Below are 16,707 nucleotides of genomic sequence, written 5' to 3'. Positions count from 1 at the left end.
ATTTAAAGATTTAGGATCAAGGTTCTTATTGGAAATCATAGTCTGAATGTCATTGAGGAGAAAACATCAGGTTTGGCCTGAAACTTTATTTTAACCTTGTTTTGATTTGAAAAAGGGTTAAAAGTGGCATTATGTGAAACCTGATTATTTCAGAGGTATGGGATTTGCATAATTGAAAGCTTTGCTTGAAATGTGGAAGAAGTCTGGTATTATGTTCTTATTTGTTCATATGTTTGTTATATATGAAAGGATGTTTTATATAAAGATTTTTGGTGATTTTCACCCTGCAATAACATAAATAGGGTATCTCACTAGACCTTCGGTCTAACCCTCGTTTTGTGATTTTAACTATGCATTGCAGGAGGTTCGGACTGTAAGGAAAAAGGGAAAATTTGATATTTTCCTATATGCATTTCTGCTTGAAGATCTGTAGTGATGTACAGTTTTGATTGAGTAGTACATGAAATGTAATTGAATTTTTGGACCTTGTATTTGGTTATAATAGATTTTTGTACTAAGGGACCTGAATGGAATAATATCATGTATTTCTTCTATATGAAATATGTGTTACATGCAATGTATGGGTTGGGGTGTTATAGGTCTGAAAATGGGATAATGGCAGCGGATGGCACCATTTGGAGAGGAGGTGCGGCAATGGGTACTTCCGGCGAAATAGGGTCGACAACGACTGGAGTGGATGACAACGACAGCAGCAGCGACGGTTGCGACGGTGGTGGAGACGGTGAGTCTTCATTGATAAGGGTTGTAGAAGACTCACCCTTCTTCTTCTTCGTAACAGGGAGTCTCTTCCCTCTCCTTGCTCGTTGTCTGCATGAAGAAATAGGAGCACGCACGACTGTGGTAGCCACCAGCAGTGGTGGGTCAGACGGTTGCGCCGACGGCGCTTCAGATGCCCGCGTCGGAGGTGGGTCACGGACCAGAGCCCTTTTCACTCTTGCCATTGATTCGAACGTTGAAGATGGTTGGGGGGGGGGGAGAGCGGTTACCGGTCGGGAGCGACAGTTAGAGAAATGAGAGGGAAATGAGAAGAGAGAAAAGAGGGTTTCTTAGAAGATTAAAGGGTTTTCTCTAAAAGACAATGGTAAAATGGGAAAAAGATGAGGTTGGGTGATGTCATCCTTGGAAGCATGCAAATGGTGTGGGTACTTGAGTGTACTAGATGGGAGGCTTCCGTTTCATATCAACCAGGAGGTTTTCAAACATAAGTCACATTTTGAAGGATGGATTATTTTGACAACAGTGAGATGTTTGAAAAGGTGGTGACAAGGTGTCATTTCCAAAACAAAGAAGTACTTTTTTCTTACACCTTGTACCAACTTAGCTGGCAAATAAAAGGAGATGACCACATTTCTTAAAAATTAATTTTTAAGAATGACATCATGCATTTTTTCACTAAAAAATTTTCAGACTTTAAATTTTTTCCAAGATTCTCCATTAAAGGCTAGGGTTTCCAAATGCTACAGCAAGACCTCAGACTTTTCTTGATGATTGACTGGACTGCAAAACACATGACAATTAACGATAGTATTATTAATAATATTAATAACTATAAAAACAGAATTTAAAGCAAACATAAATATTTACACACAAACATTTTGGACTTTATGAAAAGTCCAAAAATACCGAAGCTTTTAGCAAAGGGTAACAAAATTCACAGAGCATAACTCTGGAATTTCTACCGGATCATGAAACAACTTCACTCTTTGACCGTTGACTTTGAACACAGAATTGTCCTTGGGATTGATTAGGTCAACTGCTCCATACGGATAAACTTTATGAATGAGGAAAGGTCCGGACCAACGGGACTTGAACTTTCCCAGGAACAGTTTCAAACTAGAGTTAAACAAAAGAGCTTTCGGACCAGCTCTTAACTCCCGGTGTTGAATTCTTTTATCCTGCCATTTCTTCGTTTTATCTTTATAAATCTTGGCATTTTCATAGGAAAGATTCCTATGTTCCTCTTATTCACACAACTGGACTTTTCTTTTACTGGCAGCCATATCTGGGCACATATTTAATTCTTTGATGGCCCAATATGCTTTGTGTTCTAGTTCCAAAGGGAGGTGACAAGCTTTACCAAAAACAAGCTTATATGGGGACATACCGATAGGTGTTTTAAAAGCAGTCCGGTATGCCCATAATGCGTCATCTAACTTGAAAGACCAGTCTTTTCGTTTTGGCTTGACAACCTTTTCTAAAATTCCTTTTATTTCACGGTTTGAGAGTTCAACTAATCCATTAGTTTGCGGGTGGTAGGCATTTGCTATTCTATGATTAATGTTGTACTTTTCAAGAACTCCACTCAACAGGTTATTTACAAAGTGGGTACCCTCATCACTAATTAGTGCCCTTGGGGTACCAAACCTTGTAAAAATATGTTTTTGAAGAATTTAACCACAGTTTTTGCATCATTAGTAACACAAGCCATGGCCTCTACCCATTTAGACACGTAATCAACAGCCACTAGAATGTATTGACAATGATTTGATGGGGGAAATGGTCCCATGAAGTCTATCCCCTATACATCAAACAACTCTACTTCTAAGATCCCATTAAGTGGCATTTCATTCCTTTTAGAAATGGATCCACTTCTTTGACACTCATTGCATCTTTGTGCAAAATTGTGGGCATCTTTGAAGAGAGTAGGCCAATAAAATCCAGATTGTAATACTTTAGAAGATGTTCTTTGGCCTCCAAAGTGTCCTCCATATGCTTCTTGGTGGCAATGCTGCAGGATTGCTGCCACTTCAGTTTCTGGGATGCACCTTCTCAAAATTTGATCTGCACTAATTTTAAATAAATAAGGGTCATCCCAAAGGGAAGTTTTAGTATCATGGAGAAACTTTTTGAACATATGGCCAGAAATATCAGAAGGTCTAATTCCACAAGCCAAATAGTTTGCTATGTCGGCAAACCATGGTGGCTTTGATTCTAACACTAGAATTCTCTCATCGGGGAATGTTTCAACAATCTCTCCTTCTTCTAGGGTCTCCCTAGGCTTCTCTAATCTTGACAAATGGTCTGCAACTTGGTTGTCTACTCCTTTCCTATCCACTATCTCAAGGTCAAACTCTTGCAACAACAAAACCCATCTTATTAACCTAGGTTTAGCATCTTTTTTTTGAAATCAAGTACTTGATGGCAGCATGGTCAGTGTGAACAATGACCTTTTTTCCCATCAAATATGATCTGTATTTTTCAAAAGCAAAAACCACAGCTAAAAGCTCTTTTTTAGTTGTTGTGTAGTTAAGTTGTGCTTTATTCAAGGTCTTACTTGCATAATAGATTGAATGAATATTTTTTTCCTTTCTTTGACCTAAGACAGCTCCAACAGCCCAGTCACTGTCATCACACATGATCTCAAAAGGTTTGTTCCAATCAGGAGCAACAACTACTGGTGCGGTTACTAAAGCTTTCTTCAAAGTGTTGAATGTATTTCCACATTCTTCCGTAAAATCAAACTTTTGATCATGTTGCAAAAGTAAACACAAAGGTTTTGAGATTTTTKAAAAGTCTTTTATAAACCTTCGGTAAAACCCAGCATGACCAAGAAAACTTCGTATTCCCTTGACAGTAGTTGGTTCAGGTAGTTTTTCAATGATTTCAAGTTTAGCTTTGTCTACCTCAACTCCTCTTTTGGAAATTAAATGGCCTAAAACAATTCCTTCTTTGACCATGAAATGACATTTTTCCCAGTTGAGAACTATATCAGTTTCTTCACATCTTTCAAGACTCCTTTTAAATTTTCCAAACAATTATCAAAAGATGAGCCATAAACTGAAAAATCATCCATAAAGATTTCTATGGGTTTTTCAAGCTTGTAGGAGAATATGGACATCATGCATCTCTGAAAAGTTGCAGGAGCATTACAAAGTCCAAATGGCATTCTCCTAAAGGCAAAAGTACCATAGGGACATGTGAAAGTGGTCTTTTCTTGATCCTCGGGTGATATGGCTATTTGGTTATATCTGGAGTATCCATCCAAAAAGCAGTAATACTCTTTTCCAGCCAACCTGTCTAACATCTGATCAATAAAAGGCAAAGGAAAATAGTCCTTTTGAGTGGCTTTGTTTTGCCTATGGTAGTCCATACATATCCTCCAACCAGACACTATTCTTATAGGGATGAGTTCATTCTTGTCATTGGTAACAACTGTAAACCCTCCCTTTTTTGGGACACACTGGATTGGACTAACCCAAGAACTACCGGCTATTGGAAAAATTATTCCTGCATCTAGCCATTTCAAAATTTCCTTTTTCACTACTTCTTTCATGACAGGGTTCAATCTCCTTTGAGGTTCTATAGCTTTGAAGTTCTTTTCATCTAGGATGATCTTATGTTGACATATAGAAGGACTAATCCCCTTAAGGTCAGCAATGGTCCATCCTATGGCTTTGGTGTGCAACTTCACCATATCTACAAGCTTCTTTTCTTGATGTAAATCTAGGGAAGATGATATGATGACGTGTAATTTACCTTCCTCTTCTAGATATGCATACTTCAAGTGAGATGGGAGTTGCTTTAACTCCAGAACAGGTGGTGAAATTATAAAAGGGGTAAAATTCTTAAGCTCACTATTGTCCAACAACTCAAATGCTGCAGCATCAGATGAGACATCACCTTCTAAATCCTCAACAATATCATCACCTATCTCAACACTATCCTCCTCCTCTAGCTTACAGGCCTTCCTAGCTCCTTCCTCATAGTACATTGTCTCAATCTCAGTAACTCCTGAGCTAATCAGGGTACTTTAAGAAATTAAAGACATTAAATGTGACTTTCTGGTCTTGGAGTCTCATGGTTAGCTCTCCCTTTTGGACATCAATCAAAGTTCTACCAGTGGCTAAGAAAGGTCTTCCTAAGATTATGGGAATATCCTTATCACCCTCAAAATCTAGGATGATGAAGTCAGCCGGAAAGATGAATTTGTCAACCTGAACTAAAACATCCTCAATCTTACCTTTAGGATAAGCAATGCTTCTATTGGCCAATTGCAAGGTGACAGTGGTGGGTCTAGCTTCTCCTATGCCTAGGGTGTTGAAAATAGACAAGGGCATAAGGTTGATACTAGCTCCTAAATCACACAATGCTTTACCAATCTCCTTTCCACCTATAGAACAAGGAATAGTGAAACTCCCTGGGTCTTTAAGCTTGGAGGGTATTTTGTGACATCCCATCACTTCTGAGCTTAGGTTAGCACCTCATTGCAGATCCTATAATTAGAAATTATATTTCTCTAGGATCTAGTCTTAAGTGATTAGAACCTTTCTAGTATTAGCTCCCAAATTTTGTTGGGAAGGTCGTGCTTTAGTAGGAGATCAGATAAAGTTATCTTATGCAATGCCAAATACTTTTGAAAATGCTCTAGATAAAAATAAAGTTGATGTTACGAGTTTTCCTTAAATTAAATTGCAAAAGTTCAATTTGAATGTCCACTTGTTTTATCAAAAGATGGAGTTTTGGGTTTTATAAAGCCATTTTATTTTGGGTAAAGGTTTTAGTGGGCTTATTCTTTTGGGAAAATAAAGGTTTTGTTCGGTTTGGGCCTTGTTGGCCAGCCCATTAACTTTATTTAAATCCTCATATAAATACCCCTCATCCATGAAGAACTCCCATTTGCATGAATCGCCTGCTTGAAATTTCTCTAAACATTCTCTCTCTCTAAAAATCAAACGCTCTCTAGTTGATTTCACCTTCATGCAAGTCTTTTGAAAATCTTTCTCAATCTTGAAGATCCTCCAAGACTTCAAGAAAAATGTATGATACTAATTATCTTACTTTTGTAAAACCTCTTGAGTTTGCATCCTCCTTCTTTTTCGATCTTGTGTTTAATTTTCTGGAAATTATATAGAGGGGAGATTATTCATCAAAGACATGAAAACGTCTTACAAGAAGATAATAATCTATGATCCATGTGTTTAAAACTCCAAAGTAGGGAGGGAAAAACTCATTGCATGTGAAGTTTTAAACCGCGAAGCTGTGTTTTAAAGTGAAAAATCTTGCATGCATCTTTAATCTACCTTACCTTCTTCGAAAACTCGATGGAGTTGGGAAAGATTCATCCCTGGAAATTTAAATTTATTTTTTTGCTATTTTGGAAATGGTAATTTTCTTTGGAAAATGATAAGTTCGACCCCAAATACTTGCCGCTCGGTGAACGTGCAATCTGTTTCGATGGCTGTGTAACTCAAGGATTGTAGTGTAATGATGAGGAATTTAAACCTCTCTAATCCTTCTTGATATTTGGGTTAGTCGGCTGACCTCATGATTTTAAATGATGTGACAAGTTGGATAAAAATGACTTTTGAAAGGTTCCTATTTTTTTAGAGTCTTGTGAACCCCAACAATACTTGGAATATAATTTATAATCTGTCCAAAAATCATCTTTTGAGTTTAGGATTTCGATTCCTTTTAATATATAATTTTTGAGTTATTTTTAGAATAAATTATAAACATCAACTTTAATTTTTGAAAACTCGATGGCATTGCATGGGATGCAACTTAACTTTATCATTGTCATGAACCCATAAGTGATTTTAGTTATGGTTGTTGGCCTGTTTAGGAAGATAGGGCGGGCGTTGAAAGCTGCAGACGTCATCATCTTGGATATTCACCTTTAAACCAGTGAGTCCTCACGGCCCCACTTTTAATGCTTTAACTATTGTTTGGGGGAAAGGCATGAGAATAAACAAACTATGCATGGTTTTTATTGAAATCTTTGGGCTAAGGAACTGCTTAGTCAAGCTCTGTTTGAAACCTCTAGACTAAGGAACTGCTTAGTCGGGTTTACTATGTTATGATTTGTTAACTGTTTTTGCACTATGGAATAAATGCTAAATTGATGTGCTTGGGAGTATGTTTCCAAATAAAGTCCCCGTCCGTAAACGCTACTTGTTAACTCGGGCATGTCCCCGGGACATGGTATTGTGGATAGCCGCTATTGTGTTCACAGTCCCACCCAGAAAGGGGTGTACTCTACCTATGTTTTCTTGGTCTAATCATGTGGAATTTGGACCACCGCTGAATTAGTACTATAACGAACCGTGGGACCTAAGTAGTGTACGGGCTACTTAAGGTCGTTCGTAAATTAATGGGGCAAGTTGGTCAGGTAAGGCTCAGTAGCGTCTTAAGTTTTTACATCGTGAAAGATTTACATTTATCAAGTTCAAAAGTTTCGCATAGGTTTGCAAATATTTGGTTTATGCATTAAAATGTTTTATGCATGTGAAAACCTGTGAGCTCACCAACTCTTTGTAGTTGATTCGTTTTATGTTCCATGTTTTTCAGGAAGCAAGTAAGATATGTTGTACTATGGGAGCATACTTGTGGCAAAGTTGATTTAGTTCGAGTTGGAAGTTTTGTAAATAAAGGGTTTATAGAAATTTTGGTTATCTTATTAAACTAGTTTTATTTTGTAAACTTAAAGGTGTTATTTATTAATTGTTGCTGTGACACGCTTGCCTGTTGCATCTCGTGTTTCCGCTTTAGCGGGGTGTAACATATTTTGTTGGTTAGAAGCGCACTACATCCCTTAGTAAGAGCTACGGTCTCTTATTCGGTTAACTTCTTCTTCTTACTCAAAATATCTTTTAGGAACTTGGCATAAATGGGCATTTGCTCAATTGCTTCAACAAGGGGTATGTTGATATGCAATGCTTTAAACACTTCCAAAAACTTCTTGAATTGCAGTTCTTCCTTTTGATTCCTTAACCTTTGGGGAAAAGGAACATAAAGAGGAACTGGCTTTATGATGGCTTTGTTTGGTTGTGTTGAACAAGATGGGTCTAGAGTGCCTAAGTCTTGGTCTTACTTTCTTGAGGTTCAGATGGGATTACAACTTTGGTTTTTGAACCTGTTATAACCTCATCCTCAATTGGCTTTTTCCTAGTAACTTCTTCTGGGAATAATAAAGGATAGTCCGACTTAGGAGGAACAAAAGTGGTGGTCTTAGGAAGTGGGTTATCCAAAGGTTTTAGTGGACTTTCAGTAACAGGGACCATAGGTATAGTCTCAGGTTTAGACACAACCTGTTCACTTTCTTTTGGTATGGTCTCAGTTAATTCTTTACCACTCCTAAGAGTCACTACCTTCACATGTTCTTTTCCTAGATCTCTCGGGACATCAGTGTTATTAGGCAAAGTACCAAGGGCTCTACTATTCTGATTAAGAGCAAGTTGACTGACTTGCGTTTCTAGGTTTATGATGGCAGCACTTTGTTGATTGAACAAAGATTGATTTTGAGTCATCATTTGCTGTTGTGCTTGGGACTGAGCCACCAGTCCTTTTATTATAGCTTCCAAGGAAGATGATTCGGACTGTGGAGGTGGTTTAGTCTGAAAAGGTGGTTGATTACTTTGAAAATTCTGGTGATGGTGATTCTGAGAATTAGAACTGCTTACATGTTGATGTTGTTGAAAATTAGGGTTTCCTTGTTGGTTATGGACTTGGGGGGGGGGGGGTTCAAACTTGGACTATACCATGAAAAGTTTAGGTGTTGTCTCCAACTGGCATTGTATGCGTTAGTGTAGGGATTCGATCTGTTATGAACATAATTCACAGATTCAACATTATGTGGACACGGTTCATAAGAGTGTTCCCCTCCTTGGCCAGAAGTTAGATTTTTAAGCATATTGGCCATAGAAGAGAGTTGTGCTGTCAATGCAGTATATGCATCAACATCATGTATTCCTGCTGTCTTCTTTTGCGGTTGAGCACGTGGATCAACCCAATATCCATTATTAGCAGATATTTTTTTCTAGGATCTCATATCCTTTATTGTAGGTCACAGCTGTAAAGGCTCCGTCCGCAGTCGCATCGAGCATCTGTTTAGCAATGGGACTTAACCCATTGTAAAACGTCTCGAGTTGAATACAGTACGGGATGCCATGGTGAGGGCATCTCCTTAACAACTCTTTGAACCTTTTCCAAGCGTCAGGAACAACTTCATCGTCCATTTGTTTAAAAAGAAAAATTTCATTTCTGGACTTAGCGTTCCTAGTTGGTGGGAAATATTTTCGCAACAACTTTTCCGCCATGTTACTCCATGAAGGCACAGACCCCGGAGTTAATGAATTAAACCATGCCTTTATCCGATCCCTTAGAGAAAATGGGAATAAAGTGAGTCTCAGAGTATCATTAGACACTCCCGGGATCAGGAAAGCATCAGTGATTTCTATAAAGGATTTCAAATGTGAGTGTGGGTCCTCTGAAGGTAATTCGGCAAATTGTCCGTTTGTTTGCAGCATGTGAAACATAATTGGTTTTAGTTCGAAATGAAGAGCGGTCATATGTGGCCTAACTATCCCAGAATTTAATTGCTCAAAATCTGGGATGGCATAGTCCATGATCCTTCCATTTTTGGAATTTGCCAAATTACTGATGTTCGGAGTTTGCTCTTTTGGTTATTCATTACTTTCCGATTCTGTGTCCTCATTATGATTATTATGATGATGGTGTTCTTGCGGAAAATTTGGAAATGGTGGTATTGTCCCAAAGGCAGGCGGTTGATTTTCTAAATGTGGAATCTCAGGGATGATTGGGGGAGGTAACTCCATGTTAGGAGAGAGTAGAGCAAAAATTGCTCTTTGAGCCCTCCTTCTTTGGCGAAACGTTCTCTCAATATCGGGATCCAATAAAATAATTTCCCCGTGTTGTCTCCCTGACTTACACTATTTTCAAAACGGTTTAAAAACGAGAGAAGAAAAATCAAATCTTTTACTTTACTAAAAAGAAAACTTTTAACTAACTATTCCCCGACAGCGGCGCAGAAAATTTGATCGCGTGGAAACCACAGACTACAATCATGACTAAAAGCAAGTATACAAATAGTCCCAATATCGTTTTTCAAGTAATAAAAGTGGTATAAGTACCGGATATCGTCCACATGGATCGTAGTAAAAGTTTAAAAGAAATTAAAGTTAAAGAAATGATTTCAGAAGGCGAATTCAAAGACTTTGATTAGAACAGAGTTAACACAACTAAAAATAGGAGATAACAGAATAATAAAAGCAAGCTAGGGTGTATGACTTTTCGGGTGAGATGTAAATACTATTTCCAGTCGACCAATATTGTCAAAATGCTACAGCATGAGACCATGCTGACAGATTGCAACAACAGTCAATCAGTAACAACTATTTTTACCAATTACTTTGAAGGTATTCCTCTCGGACTTCACTAATGCATTGATATTATAGCTTTCAACCCATATCTCTATGAGGTATCCACACCAGTGAAAGTGACAAATGGTGTCTTCAAAGTATATTGATAAATAAATCTCTTTGTTAAAAAAATCACTTTCTCGAGTAGATTCCCATATCATTCAAGTTGATGTGTTCTGAATGGCTCATCTCTGAATCCATTCCACTTTAACACTTCAGAGTGATCAACCCGTCAAGAATTAACAACTTAGAAAATATGGACAACAAATCTCTTTGTTAGCAACTCTCTCAAGTCTACTTTCCATATCATCCAAGTTGACGTGCAAACAATGGCTCAGCTTAGAGTCCACGGCACTTTAACACTTTCAAAGTGATCAACTCGTCAAGAAGTGTCATTGGTTTTATAAAACTTGAAATGAAAAAGTAAAACATCGTTGTTACATGAAAGGGTCGACTATATTTTGGTTTAAAAATTCACTTTTTTCGTCATACACCCGAGCTAATAAAATTAGCTACTCATGACGAAAAGTAAATAACAAGAAATATAAAGTGCGGTAAATAAAGACATAATATAAATGCAGAAAGTAAATGACGGAATATAAATGACGAAATAATAAAGATGCGGAAAGCGTAATAAATAAATGACGAAAATAAAATGCAAGTAAGCGTAAATAAATAAAAGATGGAATACAAATAACGATAATATAAAGAAAGCGATTAAATAAAGCAATTAATAGGAACTCGAAATGTAACCAAAAGATTTCTTAATATTAGGAAACTTGTTCTTCAAGTAGGATGTCAACCTACTTGAGAGAAACAAGAGAGAATATGGAGTAAAGTGTGGAAGGTGTGGTAGGTGAGGTGTGTTGAATACTCCTCCCAACATCCCTTTKTATACTARGGATGGAGTGAGGKYAAAAAGGTCATTTCACACCCACTTAGTTCAAAAGGAACCAAAAAGTACACTTTAGCAAACTAATATTTAGAAAGTAACTTCATTAGTCTTGTAAACTCCAGCTAATCTGATTAAACTACTGCTGGTTCAACCTTAGAAAGCTCTCAAATGTCTTCCCAAGTCATGTCGGTCAACTTCAAGTCTCATCCATCTCTTCATCTGCGTTCAGGTCATGCTACCAAATTTCCACAGCATCGACCTGCTCCAATCTGTCCAAAATAAGCTTAGTTTAGACCAAAATTCACTAGAAACAGGTTCATCAATCTTCTTAGCATAAAAACAGAGAAAACAGATAAAATGACTCAAAGTTGGGATATAAATGGAAAATAACCTATTTAAAAGAGAATAAAAAAGTACTTTACGTACTAAATACTTAGTACGTATCACCTGCTCAGTGAATAATCAAAGAAAAAGATAGATACACTGCTGAAGAGAAGGAGAGAGCCCATGCTGATGTGCTATGCAAGTCCTACATGATGCAAGCACTGACCAACGATATCTACACGAGTATTGATAGCCAAAAATCATTTGGTCACAACATGTGGGTTCAAATTGAAAAGATGATGATGGGTTCCAAAGTGGGAACTCAGTTGAAGATTACTAATTGTATATCTGCTTATGAAGAGTTCAAGGCTAAAGAAGGAGAGAGCCTTGACCATGTTTATGATAGGCTTACCAAACTACTTAATGAGCTGACTAAGAACGAAATCTCTAAAACTGTCATAGAGATAAATGTTAAATTCCTCAACAACCTTCAACCAGAGTGGAAACCTTATGCTAATCATATCAGATTTAACAAATCGTTATCTGATATTGACATATATGGGTTTATGAAACTCTAAAGCAGAACGAGGAAGAAGTTTTGGAGGTTCGAGATTCCGAGAAGAAGAAAGAGAAGGAAGTTGCTGATCCTTTAGCTTTTGTGTCTGAGAAGAAACTAAAAAGCAGATATGGGAAGCAAGTAAAAGAGATAAGCCAATCAAGTGAAACGGTGACTGAAGGAAGTGACATCACTGATTCTGACTCTGCAATGAAAGAAATCAAAAATGCCATGGCGATGCTAACTAAGGCATTCCAAAAGAAGTTTCAGAAAAGACCGCACTCAATCAATCTGAGATTCTCGTCTGGCTCAAAATAAGAATTTAAAGATAAATTCGGTGAGAAAAAGAAATATGAAGAAAAGAGATTTGAAAAGAAATACGAGAAGAAGCCGAAAGAAAAGAAGAAATTTGACAAAGGCGTAGCAGATGAGCACACAAAGTGCTACAACTGTGGCAAGCTAGGCCATTTTGCTGTAAACTGCAGAAAGCCGGTAACGAGAAATACCGACTACTATAAAAACAAATTTCTTCTCTCGAAACAAAGAGATGCGGGTAAAGCACTTATGGCAGAAGACGATCATTGGTTAAACTGAACCTATGGGGAGGAAAAATCTGAAGCTGTTGCTCATATTTGTTTGATGGCTAGAACTTAGAGTTATTCTTCAGATGAAAGAGAAGAACAAAGTGCTGAAGTGGAAGAAGAGGTATTGGACAAATCATGCATTAATCAGATGCATAAGATGATGCTTAAACTCCAATCTTTCCAGCAACAATTAAAAACAGAAAAATTGCGTTCAAATAATTTTGAAAAAGAAATACAAACGCAAAAAGAAAAATACATCAAATTATTTGATGAAAATGCTGGAAATTTGGACTGGGCAAAATCTCTGTTATCTGAATCTAAAACATTTAATGAAAAATCCAATATCTTAAAAGCCGAGCTATTTGATTCCAAGGAACGATATAAATCGTTAGGATTAGTTAATGAAGAACTGGTTGTTAAAATAAGTAAGCTTGATTTACAAATAATTCAATTAAATGCAAAATTGAAGTCTAAGGAAAAAAATTTATATAAGAGAGGGCAGACTGATTAAACAATTTTTCTGAACAAACCCTCTGAAACAAGATTCTTTAACCCTCGGGAAGGGTTGGGGTACGAAAATTCAAAATTTTTAGGAAAGGCTTTATATTATACACCGACTCTGTATAAATTTGAATATCTTGATTGCGGACCCGAGTTTTCAATTAAATTTACAAAATCTTCTGATGAGGTAGAACAACGAAAAGATTTTAATAGTCAAAGAGAAGACAAAATGCAGGTTCCGTTTGATTATAAAAACTTAAATGATAGCTATAAAAATCAAGACTGTACTTTCAACTGATTATTTTCATAGCAATTCTAAAGCAGAGCTTGAATCTAAACCTGCTGAACCAAAATTTTATACTCCAACATTAATATTAGAAAAACAAATGGTTCAGCTGGAAAAGATTTTAAATGAAGAACGACTTTCATTTAATCAACAAAAACAGGAAGTTTTAAATAAAATTGAAAATTTACAAAATTTCAAAGTAAAAACGGAACATGTTGAATCTGAGTATTTCTCGTGCAATAAATCTCTAAGTGAAGCTTCCTGATTCAAAATAAATAAATATTTTAAATGAAGAAGTTAATTTTTCCGATATCTTGAATTCAGAAGTCTGTTTGGACGATGAGATTGATCAGTTCGACTTTTCGAAAAAACTACCCAGTCATGAAGATTTCCTTGTTAAAAATGATATGACTAAGGACTCTGACTTAGCTTCACATTTAGAAAAGAATTTTAATGAAAAACCTGTTTATGAGGATTTGTATTATAAAAAAATTAAAATTAAATAGAATTCAAGGAAACAGAAGAAGCTTACAAATAAGAAAATTAAACATAAAGTTCATCATTCATTTAATCTGATGGTTTTATTTTTCCTGTTTCAGATAACCCGATGAAGTTTAAGAAGGTTTGGAGGGTAAAAGAAGAATTAAAATCATCAACTCGACAGAAGAAGAATAATTTTACTAAGTCTGTATAAAATGATTCTACATTGAATAATTCTGTAAAAAGATATTCAGTAGATGAATTGTTTGATATTAGAAATGGTAAAAATAATTGTTCTCCGTGTGGATTGAATGAATTACTTAAGTCTTTTACTTCTTTTAAGCCTTATCATTTCATGCATTTTGCTTTAACTGCTTTATCTTGGTTTGGTACATACAACATACCACCAACGAGATATGAGCTTAAAGGACCCAAACTAAAATGGGTACCAAAACCCAATTGATTCACTTTTGCAGGTTAACCGGCATGTGTGGTTCTTAGACTCCGGATGTTCTAAGCACATGACTGGTAGAAAAGATTTATTATCTAACTATGTTGAATCTTTTGGAGGTACGGTAAGATTCAGAAACGATCAATACGCGCCTATCCTTGGATACGATGACGTAATTTCTGAGAATTTAATGATAAATAAAGTGTCGTATGTCGAAGGACTTGGACATAATCTTTTTGGCATAGGTCAATTTTGTGATAAGAATTTAGAAGTTTGTTTTAAAGCTAACCAGTACAACACCCGAACTACTGATGGTAAGGAGCTTCTCGCCGGAATCAGAAGATTGAACCTCTACACAATTGACCTATCCAACACACAAGTAGATACTGACGTCTGCTTGATATCCAAGGCATCGTTGAAGCATAATCTGCTATGGCATCGACGTCTTTCCCATTTAAACTTCAAATATCTGAACAAGTTGGTTTGTGACAACTTGGTTAAAGGCATCCCAGACCTAAAGTTTCATAAAGATCATGTATGTAGTGCATGTGAGATGAGCAAACTGAAGAAAGTTTCACATAAGCTGAAGACAGAGTTTAACACCGATCGCCTTCTACATTTACTCCATATGGATCTATATGGTTTTATGTCAGTCCAAAGCATTAATGGAAAGAAGTATGTGTTGGTCATAGTCGACGACTACTCGAGATATACCTGGGTTCATTTTCTGAGGTCAAAGGATGAAGCGGCCGAGACAATTATCTCTTTCTTGATGACAGTCCAAAATAATCTGCAACTGCCAGTTCAGAAAATCAGAACTGACAACGGAACTGAATTCAAGAACAATACACTCGGTTCATTCCTCGAATCCATCGGTGTCATACATACGTTCTCGGCAGCCCGGACACCGCAACAGAACGGTGTCGTTAAGCGTAAGAACAGAACATTGGTGGAAGTGGCGCGTACTCTTCTTGCCTGTTCAAAGCTTCTACTATTCTTATGGGCTGAAGCAGTGGCGACTGTTTGTTTTACCCAGAACTGATCCCTCATTCACAAAAGGTTTGGTAAAACTCCGTATGAGATAATAAACAAAAGAATACCTAATATCAAATTCTTTCGAGTTTTTGGTTGCAGGTGTTTTATTTTAAATGACAAAGAGGACAGAGGGAAGTTCGCTGCTAAAGCTGATGAAGCGGTCTTCGTAGGCTACTCCAAGATATCTGCTGCATATAGGTACTACAACAAGAGGACTAAAATCATCAATGAGAGCGTGAATGTTTCTTTTGATGAAGTCATTCATGTGGCTTCTGAACAATTCAGTTCAGGACCCGGGCTGATAATTAATACTACGCGGAAAGCTGATCAACCTAAATCTTCAAATTCTAATAATGTTGATTTAGATTCATTGTTTGAGAAATTTTATGAAGAATATTTTGAAAATAAATCTAATCAGTCTAATGATCTGTCCAGGAATTTGCAAACTGAACAACAGTTATCTGGTCCATCTCCTGATGTTCCAGTAACTGAAACTGAAGAAGAAACGAAAGTCGTTGATGAAGAAATAGAGATGGAAACTCCTGACGATACAGTTCAGCGTGAAGAGGCTGAAAATTCTGAAGTGCAAGAGGTATCGGTCGTACAAGAAGAAAATACCCTACCTCAGCCAGATATTTCAACCTATTCCAGTTCCAAATATTGAACCTTCACCCGAACCCGTTCCGATAAACTCCCCAAGTACTTACACTGATCAAAACTCAGATCAAAGCTCCTATGTTCCCCTACCTCATAGCAAGAAGTGGACCAGAAATCACCCAATACATCAAGTTATTGGTGATCCATCACCACCTATTCGTAAACGATCTGCTACAGCGAATGAGTGTCTATACTCCATGTTTTTGAGCAACATTGAACCAACTAAGGTATCTGAAGCCTTAGCTGATCCGGATTGGATACCCGCAATGCAAGAGGAGCTGAACCAGTTTGAAGCACTGAAAGTCTGGAGATTGGTACCCTATCCTAATAATAAGACGATTATCGATATAAAATGGGTATTCAAAAACAAAAAGGATGAAGACGACGTTGTTGTCAAAAATAAGGCTCGGCTCGTCGCTAAAGGATACAATCAACAAGAAGGCGTTGACTACGACGAAACTTTTTCCGCGGTAGCAAGGATCGAAGCAATACGGATGTTTCTAGCGTACGCGACACACAAGAATTTCACAGTGTACCTGATGGATGTCAAGACAACATTCCTGTATGGTCAGGAAGAAGTCTACGTTGCTCAACCGGAGGGTTTTGTGGATCAGTCAAAGCCGTATCATGTTTACATCCTTGACCGAGCTCTTTATGGTCTTAAACAAGCTCCGAGAGCCTGGTATGACATCTTATCAGAGTTTCTGGTAAAGTCAGGCTTCTCAAAAGGTAATATTGACACAACTCTTTTCATTAAAAA

General features: G+C 37.1%; 1 non-coding gene across 1 annotated transcript; it reads left to right on the top strand.

Moving 5' to 3' along the window:
• Nucleotides 1-8,901: 8,901 nt before the first annotated feature.
• LOC112502757 lies at nt 8,902-9,008 on the top strand. The gene has a single exon (XR_003067756.1). It is a non-coding gene; the product is annotated as a small nucleolar RNA R71 (small nucleolar RNA).
• Nucleotides 9,009-16,707: the final 7,699 nt, after the last annotated feature.

Source organism: Cynara cardunculus, unplaced genomic scaffold, assembly GCF_001531365.2.
Source record: "Cynara cardunculus var. scolymus isolate 2C unplaced genomic scaffold, CcrdV1 Un_Scaffold_1874, whole genome shotgun sequence".
NCBI lineage: Eukaryota > Viridiplantae > Streptophyta > Magnoliopsida > Asterales > Asteraceae > Cynara > Cynara cardunculus.
The sequence above is the reverse complement of the archived record's forward strand: the minus strand, read 5'-3'. Positions and strand labels throughout refer to the sequence as shown.